The following is an 18354-nucleotide window of genomic DNA, read 5'->3' as shown; positions in this document are numbered from 1 at the left end:
CTCGCGAGAGGATTAGTGCCATGACAGTGACAAAACGAGCCATCGTAGAACACTCACACACTATCAGGGTGGGTGAATTTGCATTCTTTGCCTTTCGATCTACTAACCCAAATCTGCGCAAGCATTCAAACTCCGCCGGTATTGCGCCAACATTTCGTTTTCCGCTCGGATACGCGAGACCACGCGAGTGGCCGTCGTAAGCATAATATTAGCATAATTCTGCAGAAAGCAGCAACCTCCTGGCGTAGTTCGTCCGTGCGACCTTTGGGGAGGGCTGGTTCGTCGCCGTAAGGACGTTTTTAACGAGATCATTTTCTCACTGGCAACACGGTGTGGCCTTGCGAAATTTGGCAGACAAAATACTGTCGGTCCTTGGCCATAAAGCATACAAATTGCGTACATTTCGACTCTTGGGAACACAGCGTCCGTCAAATAATAGCTTAATACAATGTATCGCACAACCCAGCGATCCTTATCACACCAAACCAGAGACAGGAGGCAGGTATGACGTCCACTAATTAGTCGTTACCCTCTGCCAGTGGTCATCAGTTATGCCTCAACATCAACAACCCGGTGGAGGAGGAGTTCTCTGTCGAATCAGCGCAAACAGTCTTGGTTGAATTGGTTATAACTCAAAAGATCTTGGATTATGTATAAATTTCAAAGGAAGAGTTTTTTTTTTCATTTTTTCTCTCAAAGTTGGAAGGAAAAATTACACCATAACCAAAATCATGCTGGGTTCGTTTCCCACTTTTTTATACAGAATTTTGAGTTTGGGTACTAGGTCCTCTTAAAAAGTGTTGTAGTTGAATTGAATAAATCGTTTGAAAAAGTGAGATAACCAACTCAGCAAATCATGGTTTTTAATTATGTTTGATGTTAAATTCCTGGATGTAAACAAAAGGTTGACAGACATAAGTTCGAAAGACTTAAGGTCAAAAGTAAAAAAAAAATGTCGGAAGTGGATTAAAGGTTGTAAGGACCAAAGGGCGTAAGTGAGAAAATGAGAAAGTGAGAAGTCTTTCTGTTTTCTAAAAAAAAAGTGAATAAGGCTGAATTCTTTTTTTTAACAGTCAACCTTGTTTCTGTGATATTTTAGTATTATTTTTCCAGTAGGGGAGTTTGGGGTGATATGGACAGTGGGGGTAATTTGGACACCCCTTAAAAAATCACGTTTTCTTCGGATATAAAGTGAAAACGGCAATTTAAGTGATAAGGCTAGTACTAGTAATGGCCTAGGAGTATGGACAAATCAAAAAAGTTGGAATAGGTTAAGTAGTTTTGGTACAGTATGAAAGTTTCCAAACCGGTTGGCACTGCCTTAAGTTCTAATATTTGAGGGTTGGGAATCAGAGGCTATATGGCAAACAAGTGGACATTTTTTTGTTTAAGGGGGTTGCGGACGATGTCTGAGATATGTACTTATAAAATTGTGCATTTTATCAATTTTATCATCAAAATTGCAATTTATGATAGAATATGCTATGGGGTAATTTGGACATGGCTTGGCCAGGTAATTTGGACATACCTGAAAGTCTACCTGTCAGGTAAAAATAACTTTTCATGGTTGGTTGAGTTCTTAAAGGGATTTAGAGGATTTAAAATGTCAAAACACTCAAAAAGGAATGTGAGCAATCAGAACTTTCACAAAATCCCTATTTTTTAATTTAGATAAATTTATTGCAATATTCAAATGGATGAAATTTGATTACTGCACATTTAGCTTTTAGTCAATTTCTGTGACATATCTAATTTCTATGCTGGTTTACAAAAATATCAAAACTTGAAGGGCTACATGTAAAATTAAAAAAAAAAGATGGTTTCAGGTTAATTAGTTTTATATAAAGATTGATTTATATAAATCTAAACAATACCTTAATCACTAAAAACTATACTTGTGCCTTATCCAGAATCAATGTTTAAATCATTTCAGAATTAATGATTGAATTATGTATACAACACTGAACCATTTATTATCTTCCCTATTGAAATATAGTTCTATCACAAAATCATTATTTATACCTTTGATGATATTGTGAGCAAAATAAACACATCAAAATATAAAACAATTACAAAAACATGCTCAAAAATCAAATGTTAAACTTATTCTTCAACATGTCCAAATTACCCCACAAAGGTGTCCATATTACCCACAAGGTATGTCCATATTACCCCAGGGTATGTCAAATTACCCCATAGGGGTGTTCATACCCACACAAAAATGTGGGAATAATTTGTTTTAATTTTGCGGTAAAATGGGTTTTTCATCAAAATTTATCAAATGAATGACATTTTTTCATCAAATATGGTCTCTATTATCCTCTGGTGTCATCAACATTCCTTTAAAATATCCATACAGCCCGTGGCAGAGCAATTTCCTTAGGGTGTCCAAATTACACACTCCTAGTAGTTCCAGTTAGTAGTTTCTCAACAAGTTTCAGAGAATTTACCAATTCTTCATACATGAATATTGCTGTGAATAGTTTAATGCGATATTTATAATTCGATGCCCTTGTGCTCTCTTGTAAGATAGAACAAGAGAGCACACGGGCATCGAATCGTAAACACATTTTTATAGTCTTTCAAATCAGTGTCTCATTCAATGCTATTTAAGATGACCAATTCTTCAAAAGTTTTATGAGAATAAGTTTTTTGATAACTTAAGATTGTTTTTTTAGATTTTTTATATTTTTGCAAGTTTTCATTCTTTGAAAAATAAACAGTTTTGTGGGATTTATTTTCAAATTCAAACATATTAAAAAAACATTAAAGTTGACTCAACAAGACTTTCATATTATTGCAAAATAATCTATTCTTGTTTATGGAATTGCTGAAATCTTTATAGCATGTTAATTTTTCTAAAAAATTTTTACAATTTTTTATTTTTGAATTTGAACATATTTTTATTAAATACAGATTATTCTTGATTAAGTATCATTAAATTTAATTCATATCAAAAGATTTTTGTAATACTCTTGTTAGTTTTTTACATTGTTTTAAACAGTTTATTCTTGTTTAAGTTACAGTCATCCTACATATTCGGAACATCCACAAATTCGGAACACTTTTGTAATAATTTGTCAATAGTAAACAAAATGCATCTTTTTCTATTTTTGGACCTTTATTTTTAATTTTAAATTCTCTTGCTATTTCACTAGTAAAAATCTTACTTTTAAAACAACAAACTGCATTTCAAGACTAATTTATTCGGAGCAGCACAAAACTGCCTCCAAATTGCCTGTTCCATAATTGAGGGATGTTATTGTACCTTCCACAATTGTGGAACACCTGAATTTAACTGATATTTTCACAAAAAATCTCTTAAAACATAACTAAGCTTGAGTTTCGTTGGTATCAGTGTGTGAAGTCATTTTTTTGTAAAAAATATGTACTCCTGGAGAGAACCAAAGTTTGTTTACATCTGTAAGAAAAAAGTGTTCCGAATTTGTGGATTTCGTAGGTCAATTTTTTTCTTTCAAAATTTGATATAAAACGTAAAAATTAACAGTCGGTCAATACATCAATCGAAAGATCTCAAGAAAAGCTTTCTCATGAAGGTAAAAGCAAATCATGATGTTCAACTATCGATTTCCTATCGTTTTTTTTCTATAAACAATTCTTAAAAAGTCCGATGAGTTTTTTTAATTTGAACTTTTTTTTAATGGTTTTTCAGTCATCTTATTTCAGTTTTTCTATTCTTTTAAACATGAGCAGTTATTTAAAACAAATATTCAAAAAACATGCCTCGAACTTAGTTTAAATCATTTTGTATTCATTCTTGAAAACTAATATATTTTTGATTCTGTAATATTTTTGTGAGGTTTTTTGTAAAAAAAAAGTGTTTTCAGAATTAAATTTTCTTTGTTCAAAAAAGCTATTGTAGTTTCCATTTGAACATTCTGGAACAGAGCCATTCGCAATAACATTTGTATAGAACGCAATATTTCCTAATGTGGCTCAGGTTTAAAAAAATTGTGACATTAAAAAAACTTTTCGATTTCTTGCCAACGCAACCTTATGTCCACTTTAACCCGATTGTTCATCAACCTTTGTCGTACATTCTCAATTTTATCAAACTTATAGGATCAACAATAATACTTGCATACTCACAGTTCACGATGTTTCAAAAACATGTCAATCAATGATTTTACTTGAAATCACCAAAACAAAGTTTTCCAGCGAACTGCTCTGGAGTCGACCTGCGGTAGCCAGCAGCTCAAAACCGCGCAATGAGCATTCGGCGTTGATGACTGATTGTGCTGGAGATCTGGAACTTCTGCGCACTGCTGCAGCTGACCCAACCCACACGGCAGCGACTACGCCCGTGAGGATTACCTAATATCCTGTTGCTTTTTTTTCGCGTGGCTCGCGGGAGCATATGTTTAACGCCGCCAGATCCATCAGCACGAGAAAGGCGTTTTTCGGTTGCCTTCTTTTTTTCGACATTTTCTCGACAATCTGTTTATTTTTTTTCGCGAGCTTATTCCCGGTTTCAGCGAGTTTTGGTTGGTTTTGTTACGAGAGAGTGAGCCCGATGATGCAGCGCGGCGCGAATGGTAACAGAACTTTAAAAGCATTTCTGGTTTTGAGCAGCAGCAGTATTGATTGTGCAGAGAGTGGAGAGTAATGAAAGGTGACAGTAATTGGCTTGATTTCTGAGTATCAACAGATATCGACGGAGACGTAAAGATAGGTTACTAGTGGGACAGTATACGCTAGGGTTGAGTACATTGGGGTCAATTGATTTTCGGTGGCCACTTGTTTGCGCCACTAATTAGTGGAATCGACTGGTGAAAATTTTTGAGTACTGTTGGCGTCTCATTGAAGGTGTAATTTGTGTTACTCTGTTGGCATGTTTCGTAATTATTGGTAAAATTTTATTTCTACACAAGATCAAGTTAAAGTAAAATGATTTATGAATTTTTACTTGTTTGAAAACCATTATCCTTTTTTCAATAGACTATTAAAGTTATAACTGAGAAGTTTTACAACCAATTTGAAGCGCCAAAACCTTGACATAATCGGTCACCATGGAGGAGCCCCACCAGTTTATGGCCGCTAGTAATTTCCGAAACGTGCCAAACTTTGCGATCATCAAATCCCAATCCCACCCCATATACTCCGCACAAACTTCCTGACATACATCACGACATGTCACGCAGCTTGAAGCCGTCGGACGAAATTCTCCAAAGGCGTCATCCATAAAGTATGTCACGCTAAAATCGGTCAAAATTAACCCCCCCCCTATGTCACACTTTGTCACGCTGGCTCTGACCCCCTCGAAAAGTACGTCACGCTTTGTCGGACCCCCCCCCCATTTTGATTTTTTGTACAATCTAGATTGAATTTTCAAAATGTCCTATCTGGATAGAAATCCATGTGGCACGATTTATAATTGTAGGATTATATTTTTATTTGGAGTTCAATCGAGGAAGTTTTTTATTATTGCAGGTTGTGTGTTGATTTTTTTTTTCAAAATATGATTTAAACATTTAAATTAATTATCAAAAAGTCTGTTTCTTAAAACCTTGTATCGTGTTTCTTTTATGAATATAGTTTATGAAACATTACTCTTTCAAACTTTTGAAAAATATATTTTAAGACTGAATTTTCAGTATTCAAGAAATAGTCTAGCGTGACGTCACAGTCTCACGGACCCCCCTTCCCCCCCTTGTCACACTTTGTCACGCTTGCGACAACCCCCTCCCCAGAGCGTGACGTACTTTATGGATGACGCCAAAGCATCTTCCCCGTTGTCAGAATGGCCAATTTCGGCTCAGCACGATACAACCGGATAATTTACAGCACACGCGGAATTACCCAAACATTGACGGCTTCCTGATTGTCCGGCGGCCACACCGTAAAACGATCATCTCTCGCTCTCTTCTAGAAGGAAGGCAGATCTTCTTCGCTCGGGACAAAAAACAACACCCCAAGGGACAGTATCAACGATGCTTAGCCGAATTAGTGAAGAGGACTGTAATTCTAGATTTGCGAACTTTCAAAAGGTTTTCAAGGGGGTACAACCGAAGTTACCAAAGCTCACCCTAGTTTTAATAAGTAAAAAACGACTCAGCTGGCAACAAATTTAACGCCACACTTGACGCCAAGAATCCCGCGCTGAGAAGTGCTGTCTTGCTTAGAAAAAAAGACGGTGTTTTATGTGGTCATTCAATTAACCGTTGGACCACGCTGCTGTGTCATTCAAGATCCTCAACGGGCGGGCACGAACTTTGCGATGTTTTCTTTTATGATTTTGTCCGACACTTGTGCTTTGGGTTCGCGAGATCATCACCGTGTACTACAAGACAAGGATGACTCCTCAATCCTTTAATTTGACCAGCACGGAGAGTAAGCAGAAAAAAAAATCTTCCGTAATTCTAGCGGTTTGTGACAGACCGCCTGACAGGTGGGGATTAACGAGTTCACCATCTGATTAGTTCCAGACGGGGGATTTTGGAAGATCTTTTTCGGTTTTGAAGGAAAAATGTACGGGAGCCTATTGACGATATTAATCATTAATCTGCCGCTGGGTTTCTTCCTTCATTATGGGTTGAAAATAATTAGTTTCGGATTAGTTTGTGTTTGTGGCAAAGTTCGTGCAGCTTCCTCGTACGAAATTAATTTCTTGGACGTCTGCTTAGGTCTTGTGGAATTAATTGCACTTTAGGCTAGCACTAACGACTTCTGGTATCTACGAACGCAAGTTTAGTATGGAAGGACATCGGTTGTATAAAAACTCGGGCTGGTGTGCAAGCTTCCAAAATGAGACTTCAATCTCACTAAGTGCATACAAAACATGATTCGAGAATGCTCTCAGACACATTAAAGAATGTTGGATTAGATATAAGAATTAACTACTAAACAGTACTCATTAGACTGTTTCAACCTGGGGTCATTTACCGTTTAAATCTTGGTCTTATACAGCGTGGTTGCCTCTCACCCAGTCAGCCTGGGTTCAATCCCAGAAGGTCCCGTTGGCATTTTCGAGACGAAATCAGGCCTTCCATCGGACGGAATGGAAGCTTAGGTGTAAAAGAGGTCTGCAAATGTCTCAACACTTTGTTTTGAGTAGTAATCTTGCAATCGAGAACGCCAAGGCAATGCTGTAGAGCAGCGATTCTCATCCTTATTCTAGGCTGGTACCCTGTCATGTAAATCAAGTAGGCCCGGTACCCCGTTGAGAATCGCTGCTGTAGAGTGAACAATTAGATTTTTGAAGTATTAATTTTGAAGTACCTTATAAACCTTTAGTGCATATTTGTAAAACATGTCCTTGTCCTGTAACTGAAAACATATTCCGCCAATCATGAGTTTCAAATTTTTTAGGTGGTGTTGATCATACAAATTCTTTTAACTCTGATGATCCAAAGATTGTCTTAACTACAAACAAGAAATTCAGATAATGCTTCCTGGATATTTTTCTCAATCACTTGAATCTTTCAAAAGAAGTTTCAGTCGGATGTTTCATCAACATTCTCATCACATACCCATAGAATCACTCCGCGACGTGCCTTGGCCCCACTATTGATTTTATGTAAGCTCCTGGCGAGCGGTAGCTTAGTGAGCATGGCTGCGTGCGTGTGGTCACCGGGCAAATCCTTAAAAGCTCATCACCATCACCATTAGTGGGGTGGGTGTGCAAGTCGGGGCTGAGAAAGGCTTTTCTGGTGGTGGAGTCAAACTTGTTACCTCAATGATCATAATTCATATTCACGGCTTGCTCCAAACCGACCGACTAGAAGATAAAGATGTGTCACAACACGCGTGACACACATACGGGAGATTAGAGGCCCCCGGTGAAGAGCATCGCCACTCCGTAGGTTCGTGATCATCATTACGAGCTTTACCGTAAATATCGGGTATATGTCAAATACGTGACCGGGGCACATGTAGCTGGAAGGGTCAGGTGGGGTCAAGCAGTGTTGCTTTACAAAATTATGACATTTCTTGTGGTGGGTTGGTCAACTCACTACAGGATCACCACCAGGACAACACTTGGTATTGATGGCACGAACAACGACCGATCACGTATGATCGTAATATAATCGGTGATCACAAGTCAGTCGTTGTATTATTCAAACTACGTCAATACTAGGGAAGGTCGTCCAGCAAGTCGTGTTGACTTGGACGATTTTCGTCCGGCCTCTAATTGGATGGGGGATGATTGCCTCCGGATTCTTAGCTCCCGCTGAACAATGAATGGTAAATCGCTGCTACAGAGTTTCCTCAATTACTAATCCAAAACTGATCATTTGCTCATGTTGGATAATCGGCACTCGAACACGATCTTCATGTTTGTGGAACTGTAATCTGTAGCGCCGGGAGAAAGGTAGTTCGGTTGTACAGTGATTCCGTTCACTACGTGTTCCCACAATGACATGCTTTGCGATCATAAGCGCATACATGTCCTACCTGAGCAGATCTTGATCGCTAAACATTCAACAAACCTTATTTACAGGTCGGACAATGTTGCCTTAACTGAACGACTCCGACGGGGAGGCACGTGTCAATTATAGCGCTCAAATTTGAATGTCAACAGTGCCGAACGGCGTTTACGACGCGTTGAGATGCCTCAGGTGGACGCGGGAAATTCCGCACGTTAGCTCTATTCAATAATTAAGGCAGCGTAACGAATTTGACCAGCAACTAAGAGCGAGGTAAGAGGAGCCCTAGAGCTTCACGGGGCGATAAAGGGCAGAAGACCTCTGACGATCGTAGGGCCCCCCATCCGTCCGTTGTTGGCTCGTCGGATGACCGTCAGGGGACCTTGTGAACCGAGAGATAAAATCATTGCTGGCCGGCCGGAGGGGCACTCAAATTGCAGCCTTCTTTCGCTTGAAGACTGTTTTTTTCGCTGTGTTTTTGTTGTTGTTTGGTGGTCGATGCTCTGACTGTGACGCCATCGAAAGGACACATCCCCGGACCGGCAACACACATGTGACGATGCTCTTGGAGATTTGAAGATGTGATGTGGCAAAGGCCAAACTTTTTACAATGCCGCGGCCGCTGGTTTGGTGTTCCAAACAGGTTCTAAAGCGCATCGTGTGATGCGCAAAATTTTATTATGGTTTGGGCCACACGTGGCCTGTATGGATTGTACGTGGTAATTTGAGTTTTGGTTACTTGACAACGTTGTGAACTGGAACATACGATTAAAAAAAATTATTTGCATTCTAGACAAAGTTAAAACTATTTTACAACTTAATAAAGAGAACACTTACATACTTTAAAACTTGTATTGATTAAGTTTGTATATAACGCTTAAAATTAATATAAATATATTATATTATTCAAAATTAATTCTGTTGCATGAACCCATGACAAGGTCACTCGCGTAGCAAGTCATAATTCAATTAAGCTCAACATGACACCAGCTGTACCGCGGCACAATGCACCGTTAGTGCTCATCAAACCATAGCACTAAAACATTAACAATACGACCCTTCTCCAAAGTCAAGCCAGAAGTTCCCACCGTAAAGTCTTTCGATTGATTTCAAATTAGTATTCATCTTTGGGCAGCACCCGCTAGAGACTGGTGCCTAAACAAAATCGCCCTGGGCGCACAATTTGTCAGACAAACTTCATGCAAAAATGTGCCCCCCTAAAAGGCATCTGTGCATTGTGTATAAGCTTCGTTAGTTCTAGCAAAGCTTTTTTTCACACATTAAACTGCTTTTAACTTTTTATTATGAACTGTGTTATCTAAAGCTGGCTGTGTTTATGCTATCTCCGCTGGTGCGTGCATAAATCGGTCGTTCCCATGCAAAAAAATGCACCCCTCAGTTGAATTCCGCTGGGTGGTAGATATCAGGGCTGTTCAGTTATCTTAAAAGCGTTATCTACAAAAGTCTCGGTTGAAGTACTCCTGAGCAGATTGTCAAAAAGCTTAAAGTACAAAACATAATGACTACATCTAAGCCAAAGTATCAATTGGAATCGACTTGAATGCCCCCGAGGCGACAAACCTGATTTATTTCCCTACAGCCACGAAAACCTTAGAAAACACGGCCAACCTTCACGGCATATCAACCTGAGCATCCCTCCAACTTCCACTTTGCTCATTATGTGAGGGCCTACCCCCCCTCTGAATGGGCCGCTGATGTGACATGATTTATAGGATTCCCAAAGCTCGTGCTGCGGCGCCGGCCCCTCGTAACCGATCTCGCGAGCCACCAGAACCGTGACCTTGGCCATCTAAAACGGCGCCACGGAATGCATGTGACGGTGGACGGTTTTGGGGCAGCCCTTTGAGACCTCTAGCACGGCTGGTTGTGGTGGGGCGTTTAGGTTTGGAAAGGTTTGCTTTTGTACTAGTGACTGCAATTTGCTGAAAAAGTGCGTAGAGTTGGAGGGACAATTTAAAAAGTTTAAAGTTATGGTGTTTAGATTTACATACTTAAGGATGCACATCAATAAAAGGGGTTGTTGTTTTACTATTTTGTAATTGTCGAACTTACAGAACCCTGACACAATCTGATTTTATAAATAGTCAAACTTTGTTGTACATAATTATTTAGGCAGTATTTAGGGCCATTACTTGAGGCAGGTTTGCCAGATCATTGAACTTCTTTACTTGTTTGGAAGGTATTTTCATACCCTATCTAACGATAGGTCGGATGATGGATCCGGATATTGTTTACATACAGATGAGTGAGGATTAATCCAAATACACGGAAAATAAACAAAAAAAAAGGTGGAGGAAACGCGAGTCAAAATGAACTCTAGTATTGCATGAAAAATCTGTGCGCGTATTTATATTTACGAGTGAAAGCAGAACAGACATTGTTCTTTTTTGAAAATTTACGTTTTCGTGTATATTAACGTTGTGCTGTCTTGTCGCACGTCGCTTTATGACGTTTCGAGAAAAACACGTTCTATTGTTTGAACTTGGAAAAAATAAATAAATAAAATAGAGCACGCAATGTAAACAATACCAAACACGTTTTGTTTGGCTGACCTTTATGTGCCTTGTACCGAAGTTTAGTTGAATTTGGTTGCCGGAGTCCCGAGTTATAATTGATAATGTTCACAGTAGCCAGGCATGTACGTGTGTCAAACGCGTTTTGTCCTGAAATCCCTTTGACTAGTTGTCGCACTTACAAAATTTTTCGGCGTGTGTCAGGATAACACGACAAGAAACAACAATGCATGCACGGGTATCTCAGGTTTTAAATCGAATTTTAGGGATCTGTAGAGGTCAACAGGAGTCGCCGTCGTGCTTGTCGTACGTGAATTTTGGGCCAAATTGAGTTAAGAACGTCATTTTAGGCAGCTCACCAGTTGACCCCGAAATTCGATTTCAATCCTGAGATATGCATTAAAAACCAAAAAAAAACTCCGTGCATTGTTGTTACTTTTCATATGAAAGAATCCTGTCGTGCTATCTTTACACAGCCTGAATATTGATGTAAGTGCGACAAATGGCTAAAGGGATTTTAGGTCACAACGCGTTTGACACAAGTACTACCGTAAACATTTTCAATTATCACTCGGGACTCCGGCAACAAATTCAACCCAACGGACAATTCACAGAATGGTCAACCAAACAAAACATGTTTGTTATTGTTTACATTGCATGCTCTCGTTTTGTTTATTCTAGGTCAAACATTAAAACGCGTTTTTCTTGGAACGTCAAAAAGCGACGTACGACAAGATAGCACGACAGCGTCCAGGTGAGGCATTGATAGCCAAACAAAATTACATTCTCAGCTCATTTTCGCCCAAAATCCACGTGCGATAAGATAGCGCAACGATGACGAAATGTTGTTATCGATATTTTGTGCACTATACTGCCGTTCTACGCATAATTGTACCATGGTCAAAAAAGGGCAACTGAGAAAAACGCGATTGAAATTTTTCGATCGATTTCAGTGTTTCTACGCATAATTGTCCGTGGGTCTCTTTCGCCCTATATGTCCCTCATCACCCCGGTTAACATTATATTACCCTTATTTGTAATCCTCTTGCAGGTAAACAGGTAAACAAGATAAAATGCTACGTAGAACTCATGATTTCCTGATGGAAAATACTTGGCGGGACAATTACGCATAGAAGTTCAACGACAGGACAAACAGACTTGGTGTTGTTTTTAATTAGTTTCCGAACAAAGTACCAGATTTTATGTGTGTTTCTAAAGTATACGTAAAACTGAACTTAAAACTAACTTAATCCACCTATGTGGTTGATGCCTTCCTCACTTTTACCAACAATGGGTAATATGAGTGGTTTGGACACATATTTCAGCTATTTTTAGGTCCAGAAAAATAAGTACACAGATATAACAAGTTGTCATAACTCGAGACAGGGTTGCCAGATTTTCAATTATTTGGACTCGTTGGGAAGGCCTCTTGATTACCTAACCAACGATGGGTCGGATGATGGATCTGGACATCGTTTACCACATTTAAGTGAGATCCGGCTTCAAAAAGTACATAAATATCACTTAAGTGGTCATAACTCAGGACAGGGTTGCCAGATTTTCAATTATTTGGACTCGTTGGAAAGGTCTCTTGATTACCTAACCAACGATGGGTCGGATGATGGTTCGGACATCGTTTACATACATTTAAGTGAGATCCGGCTTCAAAAGTACATAAATATCACTTAAGTGGTCATAACTCGAGACAGGGTTGCCAGATCTTCGATGTTGTGGACTCGTTGGAAAGGTCTTTGATTACCTAACCAATGATGGGTCGGATGATGGATCCAGACATCGTTTACATGCGTTTAAGTGAGATCGGCTTCAAAAAGTACATAAATATCACTTAAGTGGTCATAACTCGAGGCAGGGTTGCCAGATCTTCAATTATGTGAACTCGTTGGAAAGTTCTCTGATTACCTAACCAACGATGGGTCGGATGATGGATCTGGACATCGTTCTTACATTTAAGTGAGATCCGGCTTCAAAAAAGTACATAAATATCATTAAGTGGTCATAACTCGGGACAGGGTTGCCAGATTTTCAATTATTTGGACTCGTTGGAAAGGTCTCTTGATTACCTAACCAACGATGGGTCGGATGATGGTTCCGGACATCGTTTACATACATTTAAGTGAGATCCGGCTTCAAAAAAGTACATAAATATCACTTAAGTGGTCATAACTCGAGACAGGGTTGCCAGATCTTCGATGTTGTGGACTCGTTGGAAAGGTCTTTTGATTACCTAACCAATGATGGGTCGGATGATGGATCCAGACATCGTTTACATGCATTTAAGTGAGATCCGGTTTCAAAAAAGTACATAAATATCACTTAAGTGGTCATAACTCGAGACAGGGTTGCCAGATCTTCGATGTTGTGGACTCGTTGGAAAGTTCTCTTGATTACCTAACCAATGATGGGTCGGATGATGGATCCAGACATCGTTTACATGCATTTAAGTGAGATCCGGCTTCAAAAAAGAACATAAATATCACTTAAGTGGTCATAACTCGAGACAGGGTTGCCAGATCTTCGATGTTGTGGACTCGTTGGAAAGGTCTCTTGATTACCTAACCAACGATGGGTCGGATGATGGTTCCGGACATCGTTTACTTACATTTAAGTGAGATCCGGCTTCAAAAAAGTACATAAATATCACTTAAGTGGTCATAACTCGAGACAGGGTTGCCAGATCTTCGATGTTGTGGACTCGTTGAAGGTCTCTTAATTACCTAACCAACGATGGGTCGGATGATGGTTCCGACATCGTTTACATACATTTAAGTGAGATCCGGCTTCAAAAAAGTACATAAATATCACTTAAGTGGTCATAACTCGAGACAGGGTTGCCAGATCTTCGATGTTGTGGACTCGTTGAAAAGGTCTCTTGATTACCTAACCAACGATGGGTCGGATGATGGATCCGGACATCTTTTACTTGCATATAATTGAGATCCGGATATATTTGAAAACACATTTTTATACATAACTTTGAACTACTTATCGAAACTTCAAACAATTCAATAGCGATGTATGGGACCCTAAACCAAGTCGAATGCAACTGGTTGGATCAAAATCAGTTCAGCCAGTGCTGAGAAAACTTGGCAAGATTTTTGAACATACATACATACACACACACACACATACACACACACACACACATACACACACAGACATTTGTTCAGTTTTCGATTCTGAGTCGATATGTATATGAAGGTGGGTCTTCGAGCTTTAATATAAAGTTCATTTTTAGAGCAGGATTATAGCCTTACCTCAGTGAGGAAGGCAAAACGATAAAAGTCAGAATCGTCAAAAAATGACATGGGACATCTATGCGTAGAACGGCAGTATAGATGACAAAAATCAATACTTTTGTTCAGGAAACCATGTCTATTTCAAATTAAATGGTAACAACGATAATACAATTTGTCCTTTCATCTGACCCTATTTCTTTAGGGCAGATCGGCACACCATAAAACGCAGCAATTCACGTGCTTTATTATATTCCACCGTGCTGAAGATACCCGTGGCAAATCCTTAACATTTGAACTCTGGGGGGATCATCATCACCATTCCGCATGCCGGAATTCCCTTTCCAAAAAAACCGGTCTCGAGTGCAATTCGCGTCTTCAACCGCGAAATTTCTTCCAAGGCCGTCGCTTGAGATACACTATAAAATAAAATGTTGTGGATTATTTTCGTACAAACATTATTTCTTGAAAAATTTCGAACTTTTATGTTGGAAGTTATTTATAGTACTGTTACTTTCTCAACATAATTTTTACTGTGAACCCGATGTTGGCGACAACGAATCGTTGTTTATTTGGGACGGTCCACGATGCTTCGGGGGTGCCTCCAAAGATCATCGATAAATTCGCCATCGATTGACCGTCGGAAGACGCGGGGGGACTCGTCGCGTCCAGCCTATTGATTCGTGCCGCAATCAGAGAAAAACATCCAATACATGTGTGTGTGTGTGTGTGTGTGTGTGTGTGTGTGTGTGTGTGTGTACGAATGTCAACAGTGATCAAATCTTCGCACAGCTAACATGAATATTTCGCACACCAGACGCCAAATGGAACCGTGTGTACGCGACGGCGGCTGCTTTTGCGCCATCTTTGACAGACCATGTCCACCCTCCCGGTCCGTGGTGATGGTATTCAGAGAGCTAATGGTGTAATCATTAATTTTAATTTCGAAATGAAATGATATTAATTACTGTCATCTGGCCGCTTGAGGGCAGATTTCTTTTTAATCTGAAAATTCAGTGGGGTAAAATAATCTTTTGCCTTCCTCACTGAGAGTAAGGCTATAATCCTGCTCTAAAAATGAACTTTTTATTAAAAGCTCAAAGACCCACCTTCATGTATACATATCGACTCAGAATCGAAAACTGAACAAATGTCTGTGTGTGTGTATGTGTGTGTGTATGTGTGTGTGTATGTGTGTGTATGTATGTATGTGACTAAAATTCTCACTGAGTTTTCTCAGCACTGGCTGAACCGATTTTGATCAAACCAGTTGCAGTCGACTTGGTTTAGGGTCCCATACATCGCTATTGAATTGTTTGAAGTTTCGATAACTAGTTCAAAAGTTATGTATAAAATGTGTTTTCACATATATCCGGATCTCATTTTAATGCATGTAAACGATGTCCGGATCCATCATCCGACCCATCGTTGGTTAGGTAATTGAAAGACCTATCCAACGAGTCCACAACATTGAAGATCTGGCAACCCTGTCTCGAGTTATGACCACTTAAGTGATATTTATGTACTTTTTTGAAGCCGGATCTCACTTAAATGCATGTAAACGATGTCCGGATCCATCATCCGACCCATCGTTGGTTAGGTAATTTAAAGTCCTTTCCAACGAGTCCACAACATTGAAGATCTGGCAACCCTGTCTCGAGTTATGACCACCTATGAGATATTTATGTACTTTTTGAAGCCGGATCTCACTTAAATGTATGTACACGATGTCTGGATCAACATCCAACCCATCGTTGGTTAGGTAATTGAAAGACCTTTCCAACGAGTCCACAACATTGAAGATCTGGCAACCCTTCTCGAGTTATGACCACTTAAGTGACATTTATGTACTTTTTAAGCCGGATCTCATTTAAATGTATGTAAACGATGTTCGGATCCATCATCCGACCCATCGTTGGTTAGGTAATCAAAGACCTTTCCAACGAGTCCACAACATTGAAGATCTGGCAACCCTGTCTCGAGTTATGATTAAGAGATATTTATGTACTTTTTGAAGCCGGATCTCATTTAAATGTATGTAAACGATGTCCGGATCCATCATCGGACCCATCGTTGGTTAGGTAATTTAAAGTCCTTTCCAACGAGTCCACAACCAAGATCTGGCAGTCTCGAGTTATGACCACTTAAGATATTTATGTACTTTTTGAAGCCGGATCTCACTTAAATGTATGTACACGATGTCTGGATCCAACATCCAACCATCGTTGGTTAGGTAATTGAAAGACCTTTCCAACGAGTCCACAACATTGAAGATCTGGCAACCCTTTCTCGAGTTATGACCTTAAGTGACATTTATGTACTTTTTAGCCGATCTCACAAATGTATGTACACGATGTCTGGATCCAACATCCAACCCATCGTTGGTTAGGCAATTGAAAGACCTTTCCAACGAGTCCACAACATTGAAGATTTGGCAACCCTGTCTCGAGTTATGACCACCTAAGAGATATTTATGTACTTTTTTGAAGCCGGATTTCACTTAAATGTATGTAAACGATGTCTGGATCCAACATCCAACCCATCGTTGGTTAGGCAATTGAAAGACCTTTCCAACGAGTCCACAACATTGAAGATCTGGCAACACTGTCTCGAGTTATGGCCACTTAAGTGATATTTATGTACTTTTTGAAGCCGGATCTCACTTAAATGTATGTAAACGATGTCCGGATCCATCATCCGACCCATCGTTGGTTAGTTAATTGAAAGACCTTTCCAACGAGTCCACAACATTGAAGATCTGGCAACCCTGTCTTGAGTTATGACCACTTAAGAGATATTTATGTACTTTTTGAAACCGGATCTCACTTAAATGTATGTAAACGATGTTCGGATCCATCGTCTGACCCATCGTTGATTAGGTTATTAGAAGACCTTTCAAACGAGTCCACAACTTTGAATATCTGGCAACCCTGTCTCGAGTTAAGACCACTTATGTGATATTTATGTACTTTTGAAGCCGGATCTCACTTAAATGTATGTAAACGATGTCTGGATCCAACATCCGACCCATCGTTGGTTAGGTAATTGAAAGACCTTTCCAGTCCAGTATTTTTCTAGATCTAAAAAATAGCTGAAATATTTATCCAAACCACGCATATTACCCATTGTTGGTAAAAAGTGAGGAAGGCATCAACCACATAGGTGGATTAAGTTAGTTTTTAACTTTATTTTTGATAAATTATTGAACATCAAAGCGATAACAATAGATAATCGAAATAAAATATCACAATCTCTGATACCTTCCAAGTTACGTTGCTATGGAAGAGATACTAAATAGCACATTTAATTTAAACCCGTCTCTATGCCATCCGAGCTACAACGCTATGTGAATGGCTTTTTGATCGTGTATACATTCCACACCATAAATCTGGCAGCCCTGGCGAAATAAACATCTTCGCAGTATCGATAAACAACAGGTCCTTCTAAATCTATACGCTACATGCTTGGGTCCATTCCAGCTGTAATGGCTACCGTGAGCTCGTGGGATTTATTGCCTAATTAATAAATTATAATTGTGTACTCATCAATTCCATAAGTCACATACCGCGAGCCGTTCCGACCTGTCCCAATGGAGACGTCTCGATGCTGATCTTCTGCTCCGGCGTTCTACCGGCCCAAGTTCTTGCGCAGAACAAGAAGCGCCAAACCTCGGCCGGTCGAATCTAAATTTGAATTCTAAATACATCCATCGGGTGATTTATGGCTCGTGGTGACATCGGGCCCGGCCGGGTTATTTATCAAAAGAGCGCGACCCAGAGTGTGATTATTTATGACTTTTGCATACGATGGTGAAACGTGTTCATCGCGTTTGTATTTACCTGATTGTCATTTGTGCCCATTTTTTGTGCTCTCGGGCGATCGGCGTCAACTACAATTCAAGTGTCCGTAATAACACCCTCTCTCGACCCCTTGTCCTGACCAACGCGGCAACATGACTCGTCATCGGGGGCAGTTCGTTAGTGGGTCAAATTCTGGTTGATGTGTTTGTTTGCGGAGTGTGACTATTTTTGCGTTTTCTGCGTAATGACCGCACAACGGGCACACCTGGCGACTAATTGGTGCCGGCCAATAAAAATGATCTGGTTAGTTCCAGCTGTTTTACGGGGCGTGTACGTTTAATTGAGGCATTTGTCTCAAAGAAATCAAGATTTGACACTG

General features: G+C 39.6%; 1 pseudogene; it reads left to right on the top strand.

Moving 5' to 3' along the window:
- LOC6033094 overlaps positions 1-18354 on the top strand; it is a 35362-nt pseudogene that overhangs the window by 14609 nt on the left and 2399 nt on the right.

Source organism: Culex quinquefasciatus, chromosome 2, assembly GCF_015732765.1.
Source record: "Culex quinquefasciatus strain JHB chromosome 2, VPISU_Cqui_1.0_pri_paternal, whole genome shotgun sequence".
Taxonomy (NCBI): Eukaryota; Metazoa; Arthropoda; class Insecta; order Diptera; family Culicidae; genus Culex; species Culex quinquefasciatus.
Note: the sequence above shows the minus strand (reverse complement) of the source record. Positions and strands in the feature narration are given on the sequence as shown.